General features: G+C 37.3%; 1 protein-coding gene across 1 annotated transcript in view; it reads left to right on the forward strand.

Annotated features, from left to right (window-relative positions):
• Positions 1–27421, forward strand: part of LOC145672422 (very long chain fatty acid elongase AAEL008004-like) — an 80614-nt gene that overhangs the window by 42514 nt on the left and 10679 nt on the right. The gene's annotated exons all lie outside the window — the stretch shown is intronic.

The raw sequence follows: 27421 nt of genomic DNA on the forward strand, positions 1-27421 counted from the left end.
GTAGGCTGCACCATCATCAACAGCGAAGAGGAAGGAAAGTACACTCGCACTCAGAAAAGCCTAAACACTACAAATGCAATCTCGTTGTGCCTGTTTTTCTTTCTTTAAATACTAATATATTACGTTAGTGAAAGATAAAGCAAACACATCTGCAAAAGAAAGATGATAATCCTTTTTACGGAATTCCATATCGAGGTTCAATCTCAATATATCGGCTGCAATTCTGCAATTCCAGTGCAACTAGCTAGTTTATCTTTATTTCTTGATTTTCCTTCTACAGCTGTTAATTAAAAAAAAAAGAAACTTATTCTCACCTTCATTGATAAGGAATTTGTTTGTTTGTAACAAAGACAGACTAGTTTTCATATCAGAACTGTGATAACTAACTTCTGTAAATGGGACAGGTGTTCCTTACTGTTCGAGAACTGAGTTCTTATGTTTCCTTACTGTTCGAGAACTGAGTTCTTATGTTTCCGTACTGTTCGAGAATTGAGTTCTTATTTTTAACAACAATCAAGCAATTCATGCTGGGATTTGTTTGACCACTTCTTTTAACATTGTCCATGTGACAAACTAATGCGACCTAAACATGATCTATGAATGTAGAATTCAAATAGAGGGGCAGCTTAGTAGATTTAAATACCATCATCATGAAAGTATGTTTCTAGCAACAATATATATATATATATATATATATATATATATATATATATATATATATATATATATATATATATATATATATATATATATATATATATATATATATATTAAATAATATAGTTACGATTGATTTTATTGCCCTGTGCAAATGATGCACGTGTTGTACATGCGGTAGAACCGTCCCTGACTGTTGGCAGTATGTATGTAATTGTTAGGAGATATCAAATAACAGTATAACAATAAATAACAGTGCAATCTGCGACTTAACTAAGTTTTATGTATTTCATGCACAAAATACATACATTAATAATCTACTGAAACAGAATATAGACGATTAACTGCATCAGATTGGAAACAATTGATTGAATTTTAGCATCCCTTTCAGCATCGAGGCTATGTAAGACGTGAAACTACAGCTTAACGTGGGGTTCACAACCACATGAGCTCCCACCGGGAATTGAACAGGGATCTCCAATAGCAAAGCCGCATACAGTAACCGCTTAGCCATGAGGGAGGTCCCCCAGATTGGAAACAAATAACATACATTTTAGCAAACCATAAAATTCATTTTTTCACGTCCTTGAAAACAACGCATGAGACTTCTCTTCAAGTACGTCATTGTGTTTAGCTTGATAAATTTATCGATTCACATGTGTCACACTTTTTGGACAATTACATAGATAAACAAAAGGAAAAGTAATCGTAATTCTGAACTATGTCACATTAATAAACCTACTGTACACTGTCATTTTCCAGTGTAGTATTGAAAACCTTTGTTAATGTATAATGGAGATTACGCGAAAAGGACGAGGGATAGAGGACCGTGTAGTATGTAAGGTTTATGAAGGGGGCGCCAGGTAAACAAGATTGAAAACCACTGTCTTAGCTACTTTCCACATTTACTAGTCATGCTTCAACGATGAAATTTACTTCGTGACAGTCCGGAAAGTGCAGGAGCTGGAATAAGCGATTACTCCACAGGAGATTCTAGCACAAAGGAGGTGATATTTTTTCTATCACAGTCACTTAAAATGCACTGGTTAAAAAAAAAAATCATATAAGGTGTTGAAATGTTGTACACTGCTTACCTTATAGGAAAATTACATGGTAGTGAGTCTTACATTGTTTGTGATAATTCCACCTTACGATAGTTCTACTTTATGATAGTTTTATATATCTAGTTTTAAAGCTTAAGGGCATGGAAGACCAATGTCTAAGGAATTTCCTTATGATGTACTGTATAAGAAAGTAAATGATGAAACACTTAACTACACTGAAAATGCAATGTCTACTTACAATTAAGATTTGCGAAACTAGTCCACGAAGGTCGACTTTTTTCCGCAAAAGGAAAAAACTACCCTACGCGGGGCTCTCTTAAACGTTATGAATTTTAATATTGCGTGTATGTATCAAGTCATATTGAGTCAAACGTAAATAAGGGAAACTAATTATGAGAAAAGTAAGGTATGTAATGAGGTGTTTGTCTGTAAGAAGTATAACTTACAAGGTTTTATGAAGACGACAAATAATAATTAAGGTTTCCTCTCCCACGGATGTGTCTCATGATTTGAATTGCTTAAGGGAAGATTTTCAATAACACCGGATTCCATTGGAAACATCAGAGCCGATGAAAATGAAATGAAATCTTTTAAGTTTTACGTCCCACGATTATGGCTAAACGATACAATGATGATGAGAAATGAATTAAAATGATGGAATGAAGAAAGTGGAAAAATCCCAAGAAAACCCACGCACATGGTGTTTCTTCACCACAAACCTCACTTGACGCAAGCTGGGTTCGATCCAAGGATCTCATGCACCAGAGGTCAACGCTGTACCACTGAGCTACCACGATCCATCAGAGTCAATTACTAAGAGTGGGTAGGGTTTGTCTCCGACTTTATTTTCGTCTCCTCTATTTATATTAACATCTTAATTGAGGCAGGGGTAAAAGTGCGGGGGAATGCGGGGGGACGTCGTCTCCCCACTTCAAGAAAATATCTGTGGGGATTCCCCCGCTTTGTAAAAAAAAAAATATATAATGGGCAAAGATAGGCACGGAGGACGGCTTGACGTCATACGTCCCCCTACCTTTTCAGATCCACTTTTACCCCTGCATTGAAGTGTTGTTAGACCATATCTGACAACGTAAAGCTTATACCTAAACAACCCCCCCAGCCCTCGAAAGTTATACAGTAACCGACACAATTGACTGAAACTAAACAATCACTACACTTGATATAATCATTTCCAGTTCAAATTTTCTGTCACTCACAGCTTTTCCAGATCCAGCCACGCTTTCTTCCAGAAAAAAGTTTCTCCGTGGGAAATTGGTGTGTCAAAATGTGAATGGGCTGAACTGAAAACTATTTGCAAAACAACACAGAAGTTACCTATGTAAAATCGCAATTAAATTTCTCCTAACTCCGGAAGCGTTAGGATCGGTTAGTCAATTCCAGGAGGAGACCTGAAGTATGTCAGAAAAAAATTGTTTCCAGATGTTATTTATTTTGGGCGGGAAAAATGGTTGCTGAATTAATCATAATTATCCTAGTTTTAAAACGAAAAAAAGGTATAGCTAACAACTCTCCTGATCATCTTATTATCTATTTCACGTTACATAATTAAACTACTTATTTATTTATCATCGTTTTTAACTTTTTATCCATGTTGCAATATCTTCCTGACTTACACGGCTTCACTTTCCATTTTCCAACCAGCAAAACCACTTGAATACAATGCACAAACACCAGTTCACAACAAAATGCATGGCCTGTCGAAGAAACAGAAAGATTACAACCTATGCTGTGTGTTGGCTACAGTGCATACTGTATAAGGTAAATATGTCGGACAGACCCCGTCTCTGAATAAGGTAGTGAAAGAAATTGTTGGATGTTTTCCGACATCGAAGAGGAAAACTTGTATCGGATGAGGTCCGACATAATGATCGGAAAAGAGAATATAAGACCGTGAATAACGTACGAAGTTATCATATTCACATCATGCTGAAGGACAGCCATGCTGCATGGAATAACTGAAAAGGTCAAAGAATATGGTCCCTAAATTTTCTGTACCGTGCACAGAATTCGTTCTATTTATCCAACAGGCCCATTTGTACCGACAAAAATAGAATGTAAAGGCGTTATTTGTACACTTTCGGTAGGTCTAACCTTTAAAATGTTATATATACTCACACATACTTTTGTGTACTTGAATCCTACCTATGTACGTAAATAATAGGAGATTCTGCAAGGGGTAATTGATAATTTGAACATTAACTTCCGTTTAGCACCTAGCACTACGTGTTATTACAAATGATTGACCTGATTTCGTAAATTCACTGTAGCTTTATTATAGAACATATTGTCAGAAAACTTCGCAGACGTATTGAAAAACTCAAAACGTCTTTTTTAGTGAAATTCACAAGAAAAAATGTTGTTTCATCACTCACAAAACTGACTTTCTTCCATAATCTGTAGCAACTGTGCCGAAAATTCAAAGTGTTTGACTCTGTCATCAGGCGTCAGGGCTTGCAGAAATTACAAACAGCAGGGATTCTCCTTTGATCGTTTCCTCAAGATCTCCCAAACGGTAGGTTGTGGAATATTCAGCTCTCTGCTTGCTCTGTTCGTCGACTTCTGTGGGCTTCGTGTAAAACTCGTTCGCACGCGCTCAACTGATTTTCACTGTACGAGAACCCAGGGGCGGATCCAGGCGGGGGGGGGGGCGATGGGGACAATCGCCCCCCCAGAAGAGGAAGTTTTCTTATTTTATATATATAAATAAAATCCATCCCAAAGTTTGGATCCTTAAAAGTAGCAGTATGACAACCCACCGCCTCCCCCAGAAGTCGGTCCTGGATCCGCCCCTGCGAGAACCAGTTGATTTCTCTTTACAGAGGCATCCTGAAGCAGTAAACTGTGCATACCATCGCCGAATGAACTTGACAATTGGTGGATCTTTGTCAAACATCGTTCGGAAGTGTCGTTGCACTGATATGAATGAAATTCGAGCACAACATAAGCTTTCTCCGCTCATGTATCCATCTTGAATAAATGCTCACTGCTGCGCTCTTGTGACAGAAATCAGAAGTCAACCTGCAACACAAAAGATCCTTTTTGAGTTTTTTTTTTTTTTTTAATACGTCTGCAAACTTTTGTGACAATATGTCAAATTCTAACATGTACAACATTCTAACATGTATTGTGGAATAATAAAGTAGAATTCTAACTTGAACTCATATTTCTATTTGAAACAAGTATCTTCGCACGAACTTGAACTCGTTACCTCGCACATTATTTAATTGGCTACGAAGGGATACTTTAGTCCTTTAATTCATCTATTTTTAACAAAAGATAATATACTGGAGAAAGAGTTGAGTTGAGTTGATTTTGAGTTTAACGTCCCGTTGAGCAGCGAGACTATATGAGACGTGGACCTACTGATTTAAAGCGGAATTCGAACCACATGAGCTCCCGCCGGGAATCGAACCCGAGTCCCCTACTGGAGAAAGACCTATACAGTGATAATATATAGATTTTGCGTAATGGTCTATGCATGTGCCAACTTTTGACCGGTTTCGTGCCCTTGATTGTGGTTCGAAGGCCACATTAAGAGGCCTAAAAACTACGAAATTAAAATACCACTAATTTTAAAGTAATTAAGTGACATCTTCAAATAGATTTTTAAAAAATCGAAATGTAGAACAAGAGCGTGCTAAACAATATTATTTTGCATGAGGTACCGTTATTACGGGTCACCTAGTAGCTTTCCGTTTGCAGCCATTTAGAAATGCGAAAATAAATGACGATTTTTTCTAAATGGCTGGAAGTCGAAAAGCAGATAAGTGAGTCGTGTTAATAGTATCTCATGTAAAATAATATTGTCTAGCGAGCTCTTGTTTCACTTTTCGATTATCTTTTATCTATTTGAAGATATCACATAATTACTGTAAAATTAGCAGTATTTTAATTTCGCCGTGATGGGACCTCTTAACTCTTTCTGACCTGAATTATATTTTGGAAATGAAGAATTCTTTTTTTATTTCAATGGATTATATGTTTAAGTCTAAGGAAGTAAGAAAATCAACTTTTTCTCTCAAAATTATATATTGCCAGGGCACTATAACTACAACGTATGAGACAACTTGGAATCATTCGGCACGATATATGTGATAGCCAAGGAAGCTTGTGATTCCAAATGGAATCACACGGTCAGAAAGGGTTAATAGTTAGTCCTGTCTTTTGTAGCCACGGTTTTGTACAGCGGGGGACACTTCTAAATGGTACAGCCATATGGAGATTTACGGCTAAGGTGTACCATTTAGAAGTGTCCCCCGCTGTACAAGGACATACGTATAACACAAAAACTCGAGTTATACGAAGAAGCTCTGGTCATGTTTTCTAATTTGCATACATTATGTTAACAATGGAACTGTAGCACATGTGCATTGAATTACGTTTAAAATTACGTTTAACCCAGATTTCCCGGTATGCAAATGCTTAACGGATGAACACTTGTTCTTAAACATACTTACGTTGCTCATAAAGAGATCAATGACGCTGAATTCGGAAATTAAGTAAAAATTTCTTCTCCATGGGAAAATACTATTTTTATATCACTATGCCTAATGGTTAATTAAATGCTTAATGGTTCTAATATTGTGTGTACATTAAGCGCGCATAATGTTATATAACCAAGCAAAAAAAGACGTTCTAGTATGTACTACGCATGTACTAATATATTTGAAGGTTGCGTAAGTAAAATATTGAATCATTCCTAAAAGCAAAACAGGAAATATAGTGCTTGTATTATTACATGTATAATACATTAGAAAAGATTTTTAAAATGGTGGTTGTGTTATTATAATAAATTTAAAAAAATAAAAAATGGAACTTGTTCAGCTGCGGAACTTAATTATATAGCTTATAATAACATCTGTTAGTTTATTAAGGTATTAATGTGCACAGAGATATAATCAATTACTTTTTTTTTTTTTTTTTTAAATATATAGACTTGGTTTTGCAATTATGCAATTTCATGAATTTTTTTCCCCTTAAAACTTGCATCTGAAAAGATACTGTTTACCTTTTACTAGATCTTGTACCTTAGCAAGCTTCATTTGGGCTCTTTTGAAGCTGAAACATTAATTAACGCGCGTGCTCTCAATTTTAGACTTAGTAAAGCCCAACACTACGAGACAAATTATGAAGATATCCACATAGTATCTGAATTGAGTAGCGATACAGTGTATTGGATCGATGTAATTGAAATTGTCAAATTTTACGTCCGGTAGGAAACACCATCTACAACGCAACCAATAGATGAACCAAGCATACTCATGCATACTCAAAAAAGAAGAAGAACAAGAAGAAAAGAAAGAAAATAAAAGACCAGAGTGCCACATCAATTAGGAGGCAACATGTTATTGAGCAGGGGCGTGTGAAAATGCATCATGGAAAGAGCATACATTGCGAGTGGTTCTCGCCGAGAATACGTCAATAATGTTTAGTTTAACGTCCCAAGAATACGCACCCAGACTAAGAAGGACGGTGATAATGAGATGAATGATGTAGTGGAATGACAAGAATTGGAGGAAATGTGACAAAACCGAGAAAACCCACGCACACGGTGTTTGTCCACTACAAAACTCACTTCGCACCAGAAATGAACACTTTTCCACTAACGCGCCGCGACCCCGCAACAGTGCATTTGGGCCAGGCAGTTGTACAATCCGCGACAGAAAACCTGCAACATGAGCATATAAGTTTATTGTGAAATGACGAAGTCTTTTGCTCCAAAATAAGTGTGCACGGGAGGAGGCCGAGGTTTGTCCTGGCACGATTCGTTCCACTTAGACATTATGTTCATTCCCTGTGCTGTTAGGCGTAGTTTCACAATAAACTTACATCCTCATGTTGCAGGTTTTTTTTTGCCGCGGATTGTACATGAACGCAACATATGTCGTTGGTGTATGAAATTTCGTGGCGGCGACACAACATTGGAGAAATAAAACCCGCAAACAATAACCAACGACATATTATAATAGACTTCTCAGGAACACCATAAAAGCGGGCCGTCGGAAAAACTTCCATGCAATCGCAAAGGAGTGACGAATACAGCCACACTGCCACTGTTGTTCCGTAAAAAACGTTGGATTAATTGGTACCGTCTGGATATATGCAATTCTTTGAGTGAATTGAGTAACCGGGGAGGTTATCTGTATCATTAGATTGTCGCTTCTTATGTAAACTGGATCTCGTCGATGGACGTAAACGATTGTGATCACGATCAACGTGCAGAGCAGTTGCCGAAACCACCTTTCCACCCACATAAGGTATTGTTGCTGTTATGGTGATCTATTGTGGAGGTAATCCGTCACGTCTCTCTCCGTCGAGGCGAAACATTACTGCCGATTGTTACAGTGCTCAACTGCAAAGAAATTCCCCGCATATTTGTCCGTAAGCATCTAGTAATCGTGAACTCAACATACAGGGTGTCCTCGTATTACTCGTTAATGAATGCCCTCATGCCACTCAAAGGAAGAGGTAGATTCTTCATGAATTGCGGTACGATCCACTTTCTCACCTATCGTATTCTCTGGATGTCTCTCTCACCGGATACCACATTTTAAGGCATCTCGATCATTTTTTTTGAGAGGGAAGAACTTTCCTGGTTACCAGCTGGTGTCACATGCAGAAACTCCCGGATTCTTTGTGTATGAAATACAATGGTTAGGACAAGGACAGAAGTGTGGGGCTACAGCTCGAGAGTAAATGTGCCAACCACGTTTTGTACTTTTTCGTCGTCTTTGGTCTTTGAAGGTCATTTCAATTGTACCAACCCAATAAAAATCAGAAGTAACAGAATTGGATTCAGATGCGTTGACCACACGTTACACACAGTTAAAACGTATACCTCGTACTAGAGACCTGCACGGGCCGAATTTTTCGGCCCGAGCCCAATCCAGCCCGAATGTGCCTAGGCCCGGGAGATTTTCGGCCCGAGCCCGGCCCGGCCCGATAGGTTTTTTAAACTTCTTGGTCCAAGCCCGGCCCAGGCCCGATAAATTTTAAAAGTTTCATTTTGTAACCTTTTCACGGCACACTTCTTCAACGTTTGCCTTTATTCTAATTATCGTTTAATGAAAGTCAATAATTATTGCAATTAATCGGCCCCAGCCCGGCCCGACCTGAAGAGAAGTCAGTGTCGGCCCGCCCAAGCCCGGCCGGGCCTAAAGAAATAACAGAGTCGGCCCGCCCAAGCCCGACCCGTGCAGGTCTCTACCTCGTATAGCGTCTAGAAGTGTTATCGCGTGCGATACGAAGGATTTCATATTTAAAGACTGTGAAACGGTGATATTACGTGTTCATATAGAGCTTAGGAAGAACGTGACAATAGATACACGTAGTTGTTTATAATTTTACAAAATAATCACTGTAATTATCAACGCAAAGGAAATAAGCTACAATTTTATTATACGTATAGCCTTCAGTTAAATCTCCACAAGAAAACTGCTTAAGTACGTGCAGTACGCTGTATTAACTTCAATAATTCGTACCGCCAGTAAAACACCACATTTTCTAATGAACCGAATCCACGGAATCGAAACCATAGAATTTCACAGTCCAAATAGGCACCAAAGCTTTCCAAACAAGTGCTTTCAATCAAGTTTCAATTACACTTAGTCATTGATTTAAGGCCACCTGCACTTTACGACTGGTTGTAGTTAGAGTAAGTGGTTATTATTATCAACCAATGATGCCAACCTGTAATCTTATAAGATCTCATCTCGAGAGGCAAAAAAATCCCATTTTGCTCTTGAGTTTCCCATGCTAGATAAAATTTTCGAAATTTATAAAAATACAGTATGGAAAATAAAAATACTGCATATCACTTACTTTCTTCAATGTATGAGTGAATTCAGATCTTTTATCGTAATCAAACAGTTTATTAATAAATAATTAAGCGAGAGAATTGAGGGAAATGTTGACGAAAATCGGCGCATTTTGTTGATATTAAAAATTAGTATTTGCATCATGTATTTGTATGGTAATCTTCGATGGAATATAACGAAATTAGGTAAGACAAACTTTATTCTCCAGTTTAGGAGGATTTAGGAATTAGATTTATGTTTTTCCGGAATCTATGGTTATGTTAGCCCGTCACGTATGAGAGATAACGTTCCTCGGTGATCACACTATCCGGGGAAAGGGGAGGAAGAAAGCGGCCTGGGACCTGTATGTTAGGTACAATTCCAGCATTTACCTGGTGTAAATGAAGTAAACACAGGAAAACCTCATTCAGGATGACTGGCCTGAAAAGATTTTACACTTTTTCGACCGAGTACCCCCACAGGGAATTCAATTCAGAACCTCTCGCACCAAAGACGAGAGCGTTAGCGATTACGCTACGCTGGCCACTCATTCTCCAGTGGAACGTTTCGGAAGATGATTGTTTCTCTTTTACTATTTTTCGCAGAGTTGTTGATAACTTCCGTGTTACTTATTCCACGCTAGCTGTATCCACCCTTCATCCATACCAGCTGCATTCACTCTTAATCCATACTAGCTATATCCACTTTTAATCCTCACTAGCTGTATTCATTCGTAATCCGTACTAGCTGTATTCACTCTTAATCCATACTAACTGTATCCACTCTTAATCCATACTAGCTGTTTCCACTCTTTAATTCATACTAGCTGTATCCACTCTTAATCTATACTAGCTATATCCACTTTTAATCCACACTAGCTTTATCTGTTCTTTATCGATATCAGGTATATCCATTCTTAGTCCATACTAACTGTATCCACTCAATCCATACTAATTGATACTAGTTGTATCCATTCTTAATCCATACTAACTGTATCCACTCTTATTTTATACTAGGTGTATCTATTCTCAATCCATACTAGGTGTATCCTTTCTTAATTCATACTAAATGTATCCCTACTACCAACACTAGATATATCCCCTCTTAATCCATACTAAATGTATCTACTCTTAATCCATATTAACAGTATCCACTCTTAATCGATACTAACGAAATCCACTCTTCATCCATACTAACCAAATCCACTCTTCATCCATACTAACCAAATCCACTCTTCATCCATACTAACCAAATCCACTCTTCATCCATACTAACCAAATCCACTCTTCATCCATACTAACCAAATCCACTCTTCATCCATACTAACCAAATCCACTCTTAATCCATACTAAGTGTATCTACTCTTAATCCATACTAGCTGTATCCACTCTTAATCCATACTAGCTGTATCCACTCTTAATCCATACTAACTATATTCATATAATCCACACTAACTTTATGAGCTCGTAATCCATTCTAGCTGTATCCACTCCTGCATCCACTTAAAATAAAGACTTCATTTGGCCAAAGAAGATTTATATTGGATTTAATTCCATCTATGATTAAAGATGCAGCAATTTCTAAAAAGAAATGGGTGGCCGGATTTTCTTCAAAAGACTGTACGTGATCTGAAAAATTATATTAAATTTGGGTAACGAAAATGCTTTGAGCTATTACTATGGCAGACACTCAGGAGCGGAAATTCCTAATTGGCAACTAGGACATGTGACCGTTATTCTTTCTTTCTTCTGGTGTTAAAAACTGGTCTCAACGTCTGAGTATGTATGTAGATATTAACGTTATACCCATTTATCACTCTGGTTTTAAAAACCTGTTTGGGTTAAACACTGTGGTTTTGATAGACTAGTATCGCTGTTATCAAATACATTTTCTGGTGTAAATTACTGTAGTGTTAATTACTTCGACTTTTTTCTCTAATAGTGAAACATATACAGTTATAAAACAAATGTAGTTTTGATGCATGAGTGCAGTTATGGGGTGAGGTTTGAAGCCGGACCTCCCTAAACCAAGTCGTACCATTCAGATACAAGATCCGAGTATAAAATTCGCGAACTTATCGCGATACTATCGGTTAGATACTTTATTGCTGTTTAACTCCCACATAGCATACCACGTCCCTGGGATGTCCCATTTTGATCCCAATCATCCCATTCGGTTCCCGGGATTATCGTGACAATGAGAAGGCATCCCATGGGACGTCCCAGATGGGACAGGAGGTCCGAGGGAAAACCAATAGACATCCCTTCGCGGTCCCATTGAATATCCCGTATCCCGGGATATTAGCGGACATCTGGATCTCCCGCGGAAATCCTGTGGATGTCCCGGGAGCACATTCGGATTATCCCGGGATGTGCCGTCGTCCGTTGCGGGCCCAGTCTCGGACATCCCGTGGACGTACTTGTGCTATGTGGGATACACTCCTAGTTGATATCTGAAAGTAATTTTGAAAATTATTTTGAAATGAAATGAAATCTTTCAGCTTTACGTCCCACGGACGGTTATGCCGTATAGGTTAAAGGATATGGTGATTTTGAGAAATGAATGAAACGGTGAAGTGAAGAAAGTGGTAAGAAACGGGAGAACACCATTAAAAACCACACACATGTCCACTTGGCGCGAACGGGGATCGAACCTGGGACCCAACGCACCAGAGGTGAAACGCTTTACCACTGAGCCATCTCGGCCCTAAAAAAAACTATTTTGTGTTGTGAAATATTTTTTCGAAACTGGCGTCTTATTATTCCTGTTGTCTGGAATATTTAGTTAACGTAATGCACCAAACAAGTCGACTGTGATGAAGTTGACCAAACATTTCGCGGAGTTTGCGAACAACCTCTGCACAACTTTCATTACATTTGTAATATATTTTCACTATGACAACACGCTGTTCCATATTGAAGCGCTTTATTCCTAACCCTACCAAAAACAGATGACGATCATACGCTATCGGCGCTCAGTGACTACAAACCACAAATACAATAGATGAAAATCGTGTAACGTTCAGTGTTGCCAACTTACTAGAACAGAAATAGTGGACATTTCAAAAGTAGGTTTCTTTATCGGACACCCTTTGTATTAATAGTTTTTGAAGTTCTAATGACATGGAGAAAGATGTCAAAATCTTGTTACGATGTCATGAAATAATCATACCTTATTTATGACTTGTAATTATTTCCAATCCATTCTAATGTATCTTCTAAGTTTTATGTCATTATATTCTGCAGTTTTTAATTCAACTTATAGTAGTTTCTAAGTTTTAGGGTGCTAGTTTTAGACGAAGAAAAGTACAGGCAATATTATTATGAATAATTCTTAACGTCAGACGCGAGCTACAAAGCTAAGAACTTATCCATAAGTTAGTCTGTATAAATAATAATAATAATAATAATAATAATAATAATAATAATAATAATAATAATAATAATAATAATAATAATAATAATACCACAAACCAGTTGGCGTAATGGCCCGATGTGTGGGCCTGAGCCGCTCCACGCCATCTGTTAGCTATTGGTGGAACTACGTTCACCCTAGCGACGACGTTCACCCTAGTCAGCACGCCTCGTCGCCTTATCGCTAACCGACGTATCGGGGACTTTCTAGGTCTAGTGGCCGTCACGTCTTTTATTCATGTGATTTCCCAGTTTGCCTCACGACGCTGGGTGGACGCCGAAAATTGTAGAAGCACTAGCCGGGAATCGAACCCGGGACCACGCGGACATGAATCCAACGCTCTCACCATTAGGCTACAGTGTCCCAATAATAATAATAATAATAATAATAATAATAATAATAATAATAATAATAATAATAATAATAAGAAGAAGAAGAAGAAGAAGAAGAAGAAGAAAACAAAAGTGAATCCAAGGTTATCTTTACCTTTAAAATTGAGGATGAATATTCTTTTTTTCTGAGGAGACGAGGAAAATGTGATAATTTCGCAATAACTCATTCTTTGAAATCATTGCCTCAAATTTGATTCAAACATAAACAAAGATTGATATAACTTTGACCTTCAATAGATGATAATTCAATTGTTTTTACGAGCAAATGACAAATAAACTGAGTTGGGAATTTCATCCTTGTCCTTGGAGTTAAGAAAATTATGAAATACATTCGTTATTGCCATAACATTAACATTATTATGATAATAATAAACAATTCATCACACTTAAACCCAGGTGCATTGATCACCGAAATTTCGTTATATTGTATATTTTAGCATTCACAGCTTCGTCATTGCTTATGCAATTCTAGGTTTCTAGTACGAGTCACTGTTGGAAATTAGGTTTCGACCAAGACATCTTACATAAGAGGATGCCTACAAGGGAGAGAATTGATGTATTAATAAGACAGCTACAAAGGATCTTTTGCATACCGTATTCAAGGAAGTAACAATACATGTCTGTGTGTGGAGGCGAGACATTGTAAATTGGCTCTTTTTTGTGTTTCTTAATATTTTGTTTTCAACGGCTGCATTTACGTACTTTGTGGACACTCCTTGAATATTTTCTCACAGTTTTTATAATCAATAGTATGAAAAGTGGTGCCAACTGCTTTTATAATATTAATAAATTAGGTTCCATTTCGAGTGAAAGCTTCCCTATTATCTGGTACCAGTTTTGTTATTTTGACTACATATCTGGCAATAAGTTGTGGATGAACACTATCTGCAAGGATTTCTGCCATAACAAGAATTTTAGGAATTATCTTTTTAAAAAAATGGATCAAAAGATTGCAATTTTGACCAAGAATTAATTTTTGGATCAAGGGACACAAAATTTTTGAACTGCCTCCAGTTTGAGTTTGGCTACACTATGTGTAGTTCTCCAGATATAAGGCGTAAAAGAAAATTTTTGCTTGAAATATATTGAATCTTTTAATTCAAATAACTTTACAGAATTTTAAGATAAGTTCTACAGATATTTACGCTTTCCGAGCTGGCAACGCTATGGATTATAGCTGCAGGGTATAATTTAGCTAAAAATAAACAGAGGCGGCATCACATGTCTCATAAATACAGGCATTTTTTTTATGAGTGTGAGAATTTAATTACGTATGTCTATTTATTATATACAATAATACAAAACTAGAACAAAATTGAAAATATAAAGTTGAAAACTACGTTGGCCCAACGTGTGCTTGGAAAAGAGGACAATTACAACGTTAGCAGTTTGCTAGTCAACTATTTCCCATTGTTGGGCCAACATTGGGAGACAGTTAGACAACCATTTCCCATTGTTTGTCCAACGTTGGCAGTTGGGCAGTCAACCGTTTCCCATTATTGTGCCAACATTGGTAATTCGTTTTCCATTGTTGAGCCATCGTTGGCAGTTGGTTAGGCAATCGTTTCATATTGTTGGACGAACGTTTGTAATTCGATAATCAACTGTTTCCTATGTTGGGCCAACATTGGCAATTGACTAGCCAACCGTTTCCCTCTGTTTTGGCTAACGTTGAAAGTTCAGTAGCTAACCGATTCCCACTGTTGGTCCAACGTTGGCAGTTGAATAGTCAATTGTTTTTCCACTGTTGGACCAACGTTAGCTGTTGGAAAGCCAACCGTTTCTCATTGTTGGAACATCATTAGTAGTTCAGTAGCCAACCTTTTCCTACCGTTGGGCCAAAGTGGTAGCTGGCTAACCAACTTTTTACCACTGTTGGGCATACTACCTGTGCTGCTAAGACAATAGGCTGATACATAGTTAGCGCCCCCACCTTCACCACCGGTGAAGAGGTGCCCATAAGCGGTTTTATGACGCAGCTTCCACCCTGAAATTGTTTGGAGGGAGCGAATGGTAAATTTGGAAGTCTGCGTCCAAGCTTATGTGGGGATTAGCACCCCGTGCACTGGTGGATGCTGATTCAACCAGAAATTTTATAACCCGAGTCTTGGTTAACGGGCTAACGGTCTCATCTTTCCGATGGGCCCTACCCTGCTCTTCTCCTCGGGCGCCCATGCTTACCGTCTTTTCGGGTGTAGAATAATACCCGATCAATACTACATGGACATAATGGTTGAAGTAATTGAACCAATCCGAACAACAATCCCAATAAATGTCTATCTGACAGAATCTCGTACTGAAATAGTAAGTCATACACCAGCCATAACAAACAAAACACGAGAATATACACACGAAAGGAATTCACGTCATTCTTAAACAAATAACACATCTGAATAGTGTTCTATTAGTAAACTAAGTCGTGTTGGCGAAGATAAATTGAAAACAGTAACAACTTTAGTGTGCAACATAAATATAAAACAAATTTTTAAAATACCGATAACTTGAAGTTCCATTATCGACACGGAAGTCATTGAAATTTTAGAGTAACGGTGAAGACACTAGTCTTTGTCGAAAATAATCACAATACTTTTAAATGTATGTTCACCATATGACCTGGTAACACTGTGCAGAAAGTTCACTGTATAACACTAAAGCATATTTTAGTTTTTAATTTGCATAAAAATTTCAGTTAGCAGTAACATCCGAAATCTTTACTTACCCTTGAAAGACAAAAAAATGTCGTTTTACTTATAAGCTATTTATCGTAAAAATGTATATTCTTATGTCAACAACGTTTTAATTTACCGGTTAAAAGAAAAAATGCTCCGTACTCATTCACCTAATGCACAATACTTCATTTGCAACAGGTAACATTGACCTTTCCAATAACAAATTAAATATTACCTTTCGTTTTTGTTTGCTTAAAGGTATGTCAATATTGCCTCTTTAAAATGGCTGTAATGTCTGCTGCATAATGAATAAGCAAGCATGCAATTTAGGATTATTTTGACAGTGGCAAGTTAGCCCACACTTTCTGTAGTCATTGTTCTTCTAGGCAGTAGGGCAGTACAGTTTGTTTCTTTTCTGTGGCTTTTAAGATGGTAAGAAATAATTCTGACTGTTCTTTCATATTCTAAGTCTTGAAAAAAAAATCTTTAAATTTTACGTCCCACGGTTATGCCGGTTAGGCTAAAGGAGACGGTGATAATGAGATATGAGTGAAATGGTGGAATGAAGAAAGTGGGAGGAAACGGGAGAACCCCGAGAAAACCCACGAGCACGGTGTTTGTCCACCACAAAGTTCACTTGGCGGGGGCTGGGATCGAACCCGGGACCCCAAGCACCAGAGGTGAACGCTCTACCACTGAGCCACCGCGCCCCCCTATTCTAAGTCTTACGGGTATTTTTTTTTTTTAAATGATAGATACTAAGTCACGAATAGCACGGGAACACACAGCGGGACTATTCGCATTTTATATCGACATTAGCGGGATCCTGCGGTTCAAACTGTTCTTTTTAAAAATATCTGTCTTTGACAATAACTTTGTATCAGAAACTCAATATCACATCCCAAGCTCGAAACGAAAAAAAAAAAAAAAATCCCAAGCCCGGACCTCATCTATGTGGAGAATTTGATCGAGATCGGTCGGATGGTTCAAGAGTTATTAAGTTTTACTAGCTGAATCTGCTCTATTTACACAGCGTATGGTTCTAATATGAGCGTGGATTTCCTTCCCACTTCTTACTACAGGGTGGCCCAAAAGTAGGTATAGCCTATAGTACTGTAGTGATCAGATCATTATATTTTATATCATTTCTTATTGTTATCCATCAGGTAGACCTAGTTTCTCTTAAGCTCGGAAGAGACGAAGCAACTAAACCCATAAACTAGAATGTTATACTTGATCAATGCAGAGGTGTAGGGTATATACCTACTTTTGGGCCATCCTGTATATCTGTCCAAGTCAATTTACGGACACAAGTAAAAGACAAGAAGACTCTCAAAGGGAGTGAATTGTTATAGACAAACATATAAATGTAGTATTTTAATATATAGAATATTGGGGTGAGTTTGTGGCAAACTTGGATAAGTGATAGATGATGCCAAATGCAAATATTTTTTCTTATAATTCCATATCCGAGTACGCTTCATTGTGGGTCCTCAAGTCTTGGAAGTTGCCAGCTTGTAATAGGTTTTGTCATTCAGATTAAAGCGCCTGAAATGTTCATCAACCCGCTATACGTACCTCCTCTACTGGTTGCCTTTCACAAGGGTATCAATCTTAACGTCCTAGTGGCAATATTAAACTAATAGGATCAAAACGACACCTGAAATGGGGAATAGATCCTAGAGAAATATAGACTTTTGTTTTTGAAAATTTGAATGAGAGCTGGCAAATCTACACAAAATTTGGAATCGACCAGCGAAAGCGTCACGTTTCGACGCACTTGTGGTTTTTGAAAACTCATCGTCGAAAAGAATTGACCACAAACGTATAAACTTTTCTTGACCACAAATATATAGACATAGCATTTTAATATATAGACGTTATGTTTAAGATCAATTTCTGTCGAAAATGAGATTTTGAAAACTACAAGCTCTAGAAACGTGTCATTTTCGCTGGTTGATTTCAAATTTTGTGTAGATTTGACAGTTCTCATTAAAAGTTTCATAAAGAGTGCCGTTATTTTTCTATTCAATGTTTTCGGGATCGTTTTTAGCCCGTAACAATGTTACTAAACTTGATCTCCTTGTGTTAGGCAACCAGTAAAAGCTACGTATAGCGCGTGGACGAACATTGCAGGCGCTTTGTGTGTGGCAAAACATAGTGCATGCTTTCAACTTCAAAGGCCCATAGAGTTGCAATGAGTCGTATTCAAATATGGATTTATACCATAAGATAAATGTTTTCATTGGACATTATCTAACGCTTCTCCAAGTTCCCCATAATGTCATCCAAACATCGATATACAGTGAAACCTGTTTATGTTGGCCACTATCGGTTCCACCGAAAAGTGGCCAACTTAGACAGGTGGCCAACTTATAGAAAATAAGTGTGATTTGTGTATTTTTAGAATATGATTTCTAGTATTACTTGATTGTAAAATTTTAATAAGCAGTGGCACGACAGCTACTTATAAATAATGTATATAGAGTAATCATAAAAATATACAGTACTAGAAAATATTACTATAGTATGCAAGAGCGCCGATTTCTATGTAAATTTGAGGGGGGGTTATCATTCCTTTATGAGTCCTCCCGTCCTTAACTTGTGTCTGTGAAAGGACATATAAACAAGTACTGCAGAAGCAAGAAGGAAATTCATGCTCATGTTAGAATGATGCGCTACGTTACTTATTTTCAAATAATTTACTAACCGCTCAATTATTTTAATATTTTCCTTTTTAAAAAAAAATAGTTAGGCCTACTTATTTTGGTACGCTCTGCCTTTGGAAATATTCTGGAAGGTAATGCTGTATTTCTGAAAGGTAATAATAAACGAAACCATGAACTTAGAAAAAGGTGTTGTGAGGCATATACAGTATGAGTAATTAAAAGTATAGTGACCTTGGGAAACATCAATTCCACGTTTAGCTTAGCTTCATTTTCTCACCTAGAATCTCAAAATTATTACGTAATTGTATATACAAACCTTCACTTAAAACTGTTCCACTTTTCCTTTCTGTTTATAATTGGAAAGAAGAAACACCGCTTTCTTTCCTATGTACACTCATGTTCAAAATGATTGTCGCATATGTATAACTGCCTTCTTGTAAGAATATAATTTGATAATGATTTTGCATGATACTTTTAATACTGATACTATGTGTATAATCGGGAAATGTATATTTGTGATAAATTTCATAGGAAAAGAATTATAAATACGAAAATTAGAACAGTAAAACAAAAATGCTGCTAAATGGACAAGAAAGTTTTATTTTCGTTTTATTGTTCTTATTTACTGCTCTTTTGACATGAAATTTTCCACATACATGTCTTTGCCGATTATACACATACTAACATTATAAGAAATACCGAGCGAAGTTGTTATCAAATTATATTCCTACAACAACATATTTATAAACATGCGACAATAATTTTGGACATGAGTGTACGTACCTACATGTTCTGACATGTAAGAACAGAAGGACGCCATTTTCTTAAAACTTGAGTCCAAACGATCTTTGTGCCGCTTATTGGTTTCTTAACCTCACAGAGCGTTTGATCGTCTACTTCACTCAACGTCAACTTAACGCTACGATGACCTTCAATGCTTGTTGATTTACAAAATGAAATGAAATCTAGTATTACGTTCCATGATTAGGACCTTGTAGGCTATATGAGGTGAATGATTAACCCTTACCCGGGCAAGCGGGGCCTCCCAGGACCAGTAGCTTCATATATATATATATATTTGCGAATTTCTCAATAACCTCAAATATTTCGATGACATAAAATTCTGAATTCTTCTATCTTTAGTCAAAGTTAAAGTCATGAACATATCGAGTTGGTAAGGCCCCAATTGCCGTCTACGTTAGAAAAATAGCTTGGTTAATAATACTGAATGATACAGAACAATTGGTGAAGTGACAATGTAAAAGGAAACGGAAGAACCTCGACAATACCCACGTTGTCCAGCACAAATTCGCATGGACTGGAAACTAACCAAGGACCCTTACGCCACAAGTGAGCGCTCTACCATTGAACCACCATAGAGCACAAAATGACTCACAACTTCAGAAATTGTTAGGGATGCGCACGAGACAAGATTTGAGGTTGTCTCGTCTCGAAAATGTGCTGTAAAAGTGATGTCTCGAGTTGAAAAATGTATTCTTCTCTACTGGAAGAGTTGTGTCTCGACTCGAATTTTATCAGGAAAATACTGTCTCGACTCATCTCGTGCGCATCCCTAGAAATTGCCCACTAAATTGGTATACGAAATCGCAGTATCAGCTAAAGAGAAGGATTACTGTTTGCTTTGCTTGGACACGCTAGAACGTTATCTTTAAACCGTTCTTCAGGTAGACATTTTCAGATAACATTTGATAACAAGAACCGTATCAGCACAACCCTCAACGTCCTAAAGTGAGTGAAACGTTTAGAGGACATGCTGCTTGTCTAAGGAAAAGAGCAAAATGAAATGAAATGAAATCTTTCAGTGTAACGTACCTCGATTACGTCCTTGAGGCTAAGGTAAGACAATGATGAAGCAAGTCAATAATGATTTAACAATTGGTGGAATGTGAATGTGGAAGGAAATGGGAGTACTACCAGAAAACCCACGGACACGATGTTGTCCACCATAAACTTACTTGGCCGGAGATCGAATCAGGGACCTGACACACCAGAGGTAAGCGCTGTACCACTGAGCCACCCTGTACCCAAGGGTACAGCAATGAACGGCCATCATCAGTCAGTATTGAACTTGCTCATATCGTTTGAACGTCAGCCGCATCACGAAAAGAGATTACATTCATAGGCGGATCTAGAAGGTGAAAAACTGGGGAGTCAGTTAGAACCCAGACTATGATAGTTATATCATGTTTACTATAAACAATTTAAAAAAAACATATAAAAATAATAGTTTAAATTATTTTCGTCATTCAGAAAACTGGGGGGCCTATCACCTCCGGCCCCAGCCTAGATCCGCCACTGATTACATCAAACATCTTTGAGTGACTTGAATGTCCGTGGAAAAAAGTGGAGAATTTACCTTTCCATGTTTAATCACAATAAGTTCATTACAGCAGTCACAGGTAACATCTGTTTTTAATTCATTTTTTTAACTGTCTTATATCTTTAAAGTCTAATGGATCGATTGTGGTCATTAGGTCAATTAATAAAATAATAATCATACCTTCAACCACAGCTTCACTCAAGTATCTTGCCTACCTTAATCAAAGAATTTTGTGGTGACTACAGTTTTCTAATGGTCCAATAACTACAACACCGTTCATTTCGTCTTAGGGTATTATTAATATATAACAACACTTTAATCATATTAATTAGTGTGCTCTGTAATGAGTTGTGTGTCTTGAAAAGTTGATAAATGCTTTTTATTGTGTTCTTATGATCCCTTTATCAATTTATGGTTCTTTTACTATGAGTCATGTAACATTTAACAGTTTGATTAAGATTAGGATTAGAAACTAAATTTATGGGTTTTCGGCATCTATAGCTATGTTAGCCCGTCACTAGGATTAGGATTAGGAATTAGATTTCTGGGCTTTTGGCATCTATGGTCATGTTAACCCGTCACTAGAATTAGGATTAGGAATTAGATATCTGGGCTTTCGGCATCTATGGCCATGTTAGCCTGTCATTAGGATTAGGATTAGAAATTAGATTTCTGGGCTTTCGGCATCTGTGACCATGTTAGCCCGTCACTAGGATTAGGATTAAGAATTAGATTTCTGGGCTTTCGGCATGTATGGCCATGTTAGCCCGTCACTAGAATTAGGATGAGGAATTAGATTTCTGGGCTTTCGGCATTTATGGCTATGTTAGCCCGTCACTAGGATTAGGATTATCAATTAGATTTCTGGGATTTCGGCATTTATGGCCATGTTAGCCCGTCACTAGGATTAGGATTAGGAATTAGATTTCTGGACTTTCGGCATCTATGGTCATGTTAGCCCGTCACTAGGATTAGGATTAGGAATTAGATTTCTGGGCTTTCGCCATCTATGGTCATGTTAGCCCGTCACTAGGATTAGGATTAGGAATTAGATTTCTGGGCTTTCGGCATCTATGGCCATGTTAGTACGTCACTAGGATTAGGATTAGGAATTAGATTTCTGGACTTTCGGCATCTATGGCCATGTTAGTACGTCACTAGGATTAGGATTAGGAATTAGATTTCTGGGCTTTCGGCATCTATGACCATGTTAGTACGTCACTAGGATTAGGATTAGGAATTAGATTTCTGGGCTTTCGCCATCTATGGTCATGTTAGCCCATCACTAGAATTAGGATGAGGAATTAGATTTCTGGGCTTTCGGCATTTATGGCTATGTTAGCCCGTCACTAGGATTAGGATTATCAATTAGATTTCTGGGCTTTCGGCATCTATGGTCATGTTAGCCCGTCACTAGGACTAGGATTAGAAGTTAGATTTCTGGGCTTTCGGCATCTATGGCCATGTTAGCCCGTCACTGGAATTAAGATTAGGAATTAGATTTCTGGGCTTTCGGCATTTATGACCATGTTAGCCCGTCACTAGGATTAGGATTAGGAATTAGATTTCTGGGCTTTCGGCATCTATGGCCATGTTAGCCCGTCACATATGAGAAATGACGTCCCTCGGCAAGCATACTACCCGGGGGGGGGAAAGAAAGGAATAGGAAAAAAATCTTTGAAATGAAAAATGAAATATTTTAGTTTAACGTCCTACGATTATGCCCTTTTAGACTAAAGGAGACGGATGATTAAGGCAAGTGAATGATAATGGAAGAATTGGTGGAATGAGAAAGTGGGAGGAAACGGGAGTACCCCGTGAAAACCCACGGACACGATGTTGTCCACCACAAACTTACATGGCCGGGGAGGAAATTGGAAAGGAAGGAAGCCTCCTGGAAGCTATGTTAGGTACCCTCCTGGTATTCGGCTGGTGTGAATGAGAAAAACCCAGGGAAAACCTCAGAATGTCTGGCCTGAAAGAGCTTTTTACATTTTTTTCGATCAGTGTTCCCTACCGGGAATCGAACCCGGAACTGCTCACACTAAAAACATTGCTTGTGATCTAATACTTGGGTGAACTAATGTTGCTCAGACAACTTGTAAAGTTTCTCCTCTCTTTTCAATTCTCGTCTGTAAAACGAGACGAAAATTGTCAAGTTTCTCATTTCGTCTCGAATTTTAAAAATGCACTTCTCATCTTGTTATCGAGACGAGACAAAAAAAATCTGGTCTCGAGAGCAACACTAATTCTCTAGACTTTCGATTAATTAACAGTGGATCGTGTGTTCAATCACGACTTGACTCAATTAGTTTGACGCTTTTCTAATGATCCATTGACTCTTAACACCCATTTCCAACTTCCTAATGTATGTTCTTCAGAATTCAATCAGTACATGTGAAAGTCAGAGCGTAAAAGTGAAATTCCACAAAGTACAGTTGCTCCTCACATATTATCTTTGTGGTTTATCACAAAATGTCTTCTTTTCTTCTGGCATGTAGAACACTTTTTAATTTGTTCTTCCCGGATACACTTTTCAGCATTTATTGCAGTTCCTCTTTTAGTATGTCTTTTGAACAACTGTGCCACAGAACCTAACTCGGAAATTCTGAAGACCAGGAAGTTTTACAGAAATCCTGTTTTTAGATAATTTCGAAAAGGTTCTGGTACTAATTGTGATTGTCAGTCAATTACAATACTTTCTTATAATCATTTTGATGATGTACATACAGTAGTTTACCAATAACATACTGTAATATTAATAAACGACCACGTATCTTTTTCCTCGTGGCTGTATTTAAAGGTCTGTGCGTAGTGCAGAAGATATGTTAAGCTTTATATTTAAACAGTTAAACAAGGTTCATATTTGTTTGATTTAATTGGCCTAATAGATACGTTTTTCTAATACTCCCAGTCAGGGCCGTCTCTACCATAAGTGCAACACGTGCATTTGCAAGAGGCGCCAAAAATATGTCATGACTATATTTAAAAAAAAAAAAAATATTTGTTGTTATAAACAGACTTCATGATGATGGTGGTTAAATTTACTAACCTGATCTTCTATTTGAATACTACATTCATAAATCGTGTTTAGGTCACATTCGTTTAACATTATATGGACAGTGCTAAAGCAAATGGTCATCAAATCCCAGTATGAATTCCTTGATTGTTGTCAAATATGACAACTCAATTCTCGAACAGTAGCAAATATCTGTTCCATTTAGTTGGTTATCATAGTTTTGATATGAAAACTAGTCTTGTCTTTCTCACAAACAAGTTCCTTATCATTGAAGGTGGAAATAAGATTTTGTTTACATTTTTTTTATCAGATGTAGAAGGAAAATTAAGAAATGAAGATAAGAGAGCTAGTTGCACTGGAATTGCAATCTGATATATTGAGATTGAAGCTCGATACTGAAGGCTGTAAAAAAGGATTACCATCTTTCCCCTGCAGGTGTTTACTTTATCTTTCACTAACATAATAGATTATTTAAAACAAAAAACAGATACAACGAGATTGTATTCGTAGTGTTTAGGCCTTTCTGAGTGCGAGAGCTCTCTCTCTCCCGTTCGTTGTTCATGATGAAGTAACATACTTAAAATGCTGGTTTTTAAGATTTGTTCTTTCTGGAGAAGGGGAGGGGCGGAAAATGATGCCATGGCACGAGGCGGCAAATTGCCTAGGCCGACCCAGCTTCCAGTGGTGTAGTAGGTAAAGCATCTACCTACCAGCTGGATGACCCACTTTCGATAGATGATGGAGAAAGGATTTGTTTGTTAGTACTCTGGTTCCAATCCGATTCAGGCATTCAGCTAACCTCTGTAAAATGGCTTTCTGGCGGAGGAGAAGTAAAGAACTCCAGAACTTACTACTATCCCCTGTACTGGGCGAAATCAAGAAAATATGTATCCTTACCCTTTCATTAGAAAACGAAAAAAAAACAAACACTTAAAAAAACGGAATGGAGATATGAAGTTTGATTCAGCACGTTGTATCACGAGGCTCTATTTAAAATAAGGTATTTGTTTTGCTTTTTCTTTCTCATTAAAAGAGAAAAGAGAGCAGGATGATATAAGAAAATTTCAGTATAACCGCACCCTAAGAGGTAAGTAATATTTACAAGGAGGGAAAATAAATTGGAGACGGCCTACTTAATGGAGTCATACTGTGGTAAAATGATTCTTTTCCATTGTGTCAGCACAAACAGGTTGTTATAGAAGCAATAACACCGCTACTTTTGAAACTGTTAGCGCTCCTCTTGCATAGGTTGATTGTAAGCGAGAAGCCTTCAGGAATTCGTTCCCATTTATCACTCAACGTGTGACAGCTCGATGAATGCAAGTTTCGTAGATATTATGAAAGGAAAGTAACGGTTGGTGTATAATAGTTTTGATCGGAGTTTGTGATTTACATAATACCGTGCTTGATTTCACAGTTCCCAGTGGTTCTCGAAGTAGGGTCCGTGGACCCCTGGGGGTTCGCGGGATCTAGGCAAGGGGTCCGTGAGGGGACAATATTGAAATATGTTGTAATAAAATGAAACTCACAGCTGTTGTACAAAAAGTATTTTTAAGATTAAGAAACTCCAGCTGTGGGCAGTACGATTACAAAACAATAACTATTCATCATTTCCAGTGCTCAAGGATTTAATTGATTCTTCAGGTGAAAAATTCTGTGCTGAAATGCACAAAACACTTGTAAGACACTTGAAAGCATTAGCTCCAAGTTTTCGAGAATATTTCCCTGTCCCACAACCTGATAATGGTTGGATTGAAAACCCTTTCACTAATGTAGAAATCCATGACATAAAAGGCATGAATCTCTCTAACACAGAACAAGAAGAGTTATTGGAATTATCCTGAGATACTTCATGGAAAAACGTTTTCAAAGAAAATGAACTTTGTAGCTTTTGGTTGCATGTGCGCTGTAAGTATGAAGAGTTGTCTAAAAAGGCATTGCAGCATTTGATGCCTTTCCCTACCACTTTCTTATGTGAGAGGACCTTTTCTGTTCTTGGCAGTATTAAAACCCTAAAAGCGAAATCGTCTTAATGTGAAATCGGACCTAAGATTTATGATAACAAAACTTATTCAATGCAATTATGGAAAAACACAAAGAATACTGCGTTTTAAGTGAATTTCCTTTAAAAAAAAAAAAAAAAAAAAAAGGAAAAATGATTGTCAGTCTTGAAAGTTACTGTTTTCAATTGAAATTTCGTGCACTAGGAAATAATCATGTATCTTCAGAAAAATTACTTATTGCATTATTTTTCTTATCAGTGGTAATTCTAACTAGTACATACATTTTTTTAATGCCATGTGAAATTTTCAGATAGAATTGCAAGGGGGTCTGCAGATTGCTTTCCGAATGAATACGAGGTCCGCAGATTACTTCCCAAATGAAGAAGGTCCGCATCATCGGAAAGTTTGAGAACTATTGCCTTAAACTAAAAACCGTTGTTGCCTTCAAAACGGGAAGTAAGATTTTCTCGTTTAGTTTCGTAAAATGTTATCGAATTCTCGATTCTCGAAAAACTTGTCTCGTTTTGTGCAAAATTTACGCCCTTACTTTTTTTCTTCCGCGACTCGGTCGAGATATTCAAGAAAGGTGTGATATAACAAAATTTAAACTATATTTATCATTGAAATATATTGTGAAAAGATTTGGAAAAACCCGGATCTCCTACGCCAAAGGCGCGTACGCTAACCTCTCAACCACGAGGAAGCTCATGTATATAGTTTTTAATCTTAAAAGATATTATTTATTTGTCCATACGCAGCAAATGACAAATGTGTACACTGCTATAGCAGATTGGATTTATTGTTATTTCTAAAAGTGGCATACATACTACGGTACTTGTAATCAAGAAGAATACAATACACTCAGGACTTATTGACTTAAATTTGGAGCCTACAACAACAATAACAAAACTTAGTCTTTCTTTTTGCCTAATTTCATGGGAAAATGGCATCTTCCATGCGTAAACGACTTGGGACTTGCTTCATAATTATTATATACCCTTCTTTCGACTTGGAAATTTCATGTTTTCAGTCAAAGAAAAATAGAGATCCAGTAAACAAGACGATATATATATATAATTTCTCTCTCTTTTCTTTTCCATGGTAAATTTAATTTCTTACGTCTGATCTGACTGACTGTCTTGTTACGTAACAGTAAGCAAACATGTACTTTTACAAGACAAAACCTCCATTGTCGCCTACAATAAAATTGTGCTTCGCGCGATTCGCTGTGCTACTGTTTCGTAGAGTCCCTTTTCTATCAAGGTGGCCAGGTACGTAAGCACAGTTACTTTCGACGCAAGAAAGAAATAATATCATTTTTTAAACATAGAAATGAAAGTTAGTTTCATAAAAAAAAAAAAGTAATAATCTATTTT

This window comes from Thermobia domestica, chromosome 16 (genome assembly GCF_964235325.1).
Source record: "Thermobia domestica chromosome 16, izTheDome1.hap1.1, whole genome shotgun sequence".
Lineage (NCBI taxonomy): Eukaryota > Metazoa > Arthropoda > Insecta > Zygentoma > Lepismatidae > Thermobia > Thermobia domestica.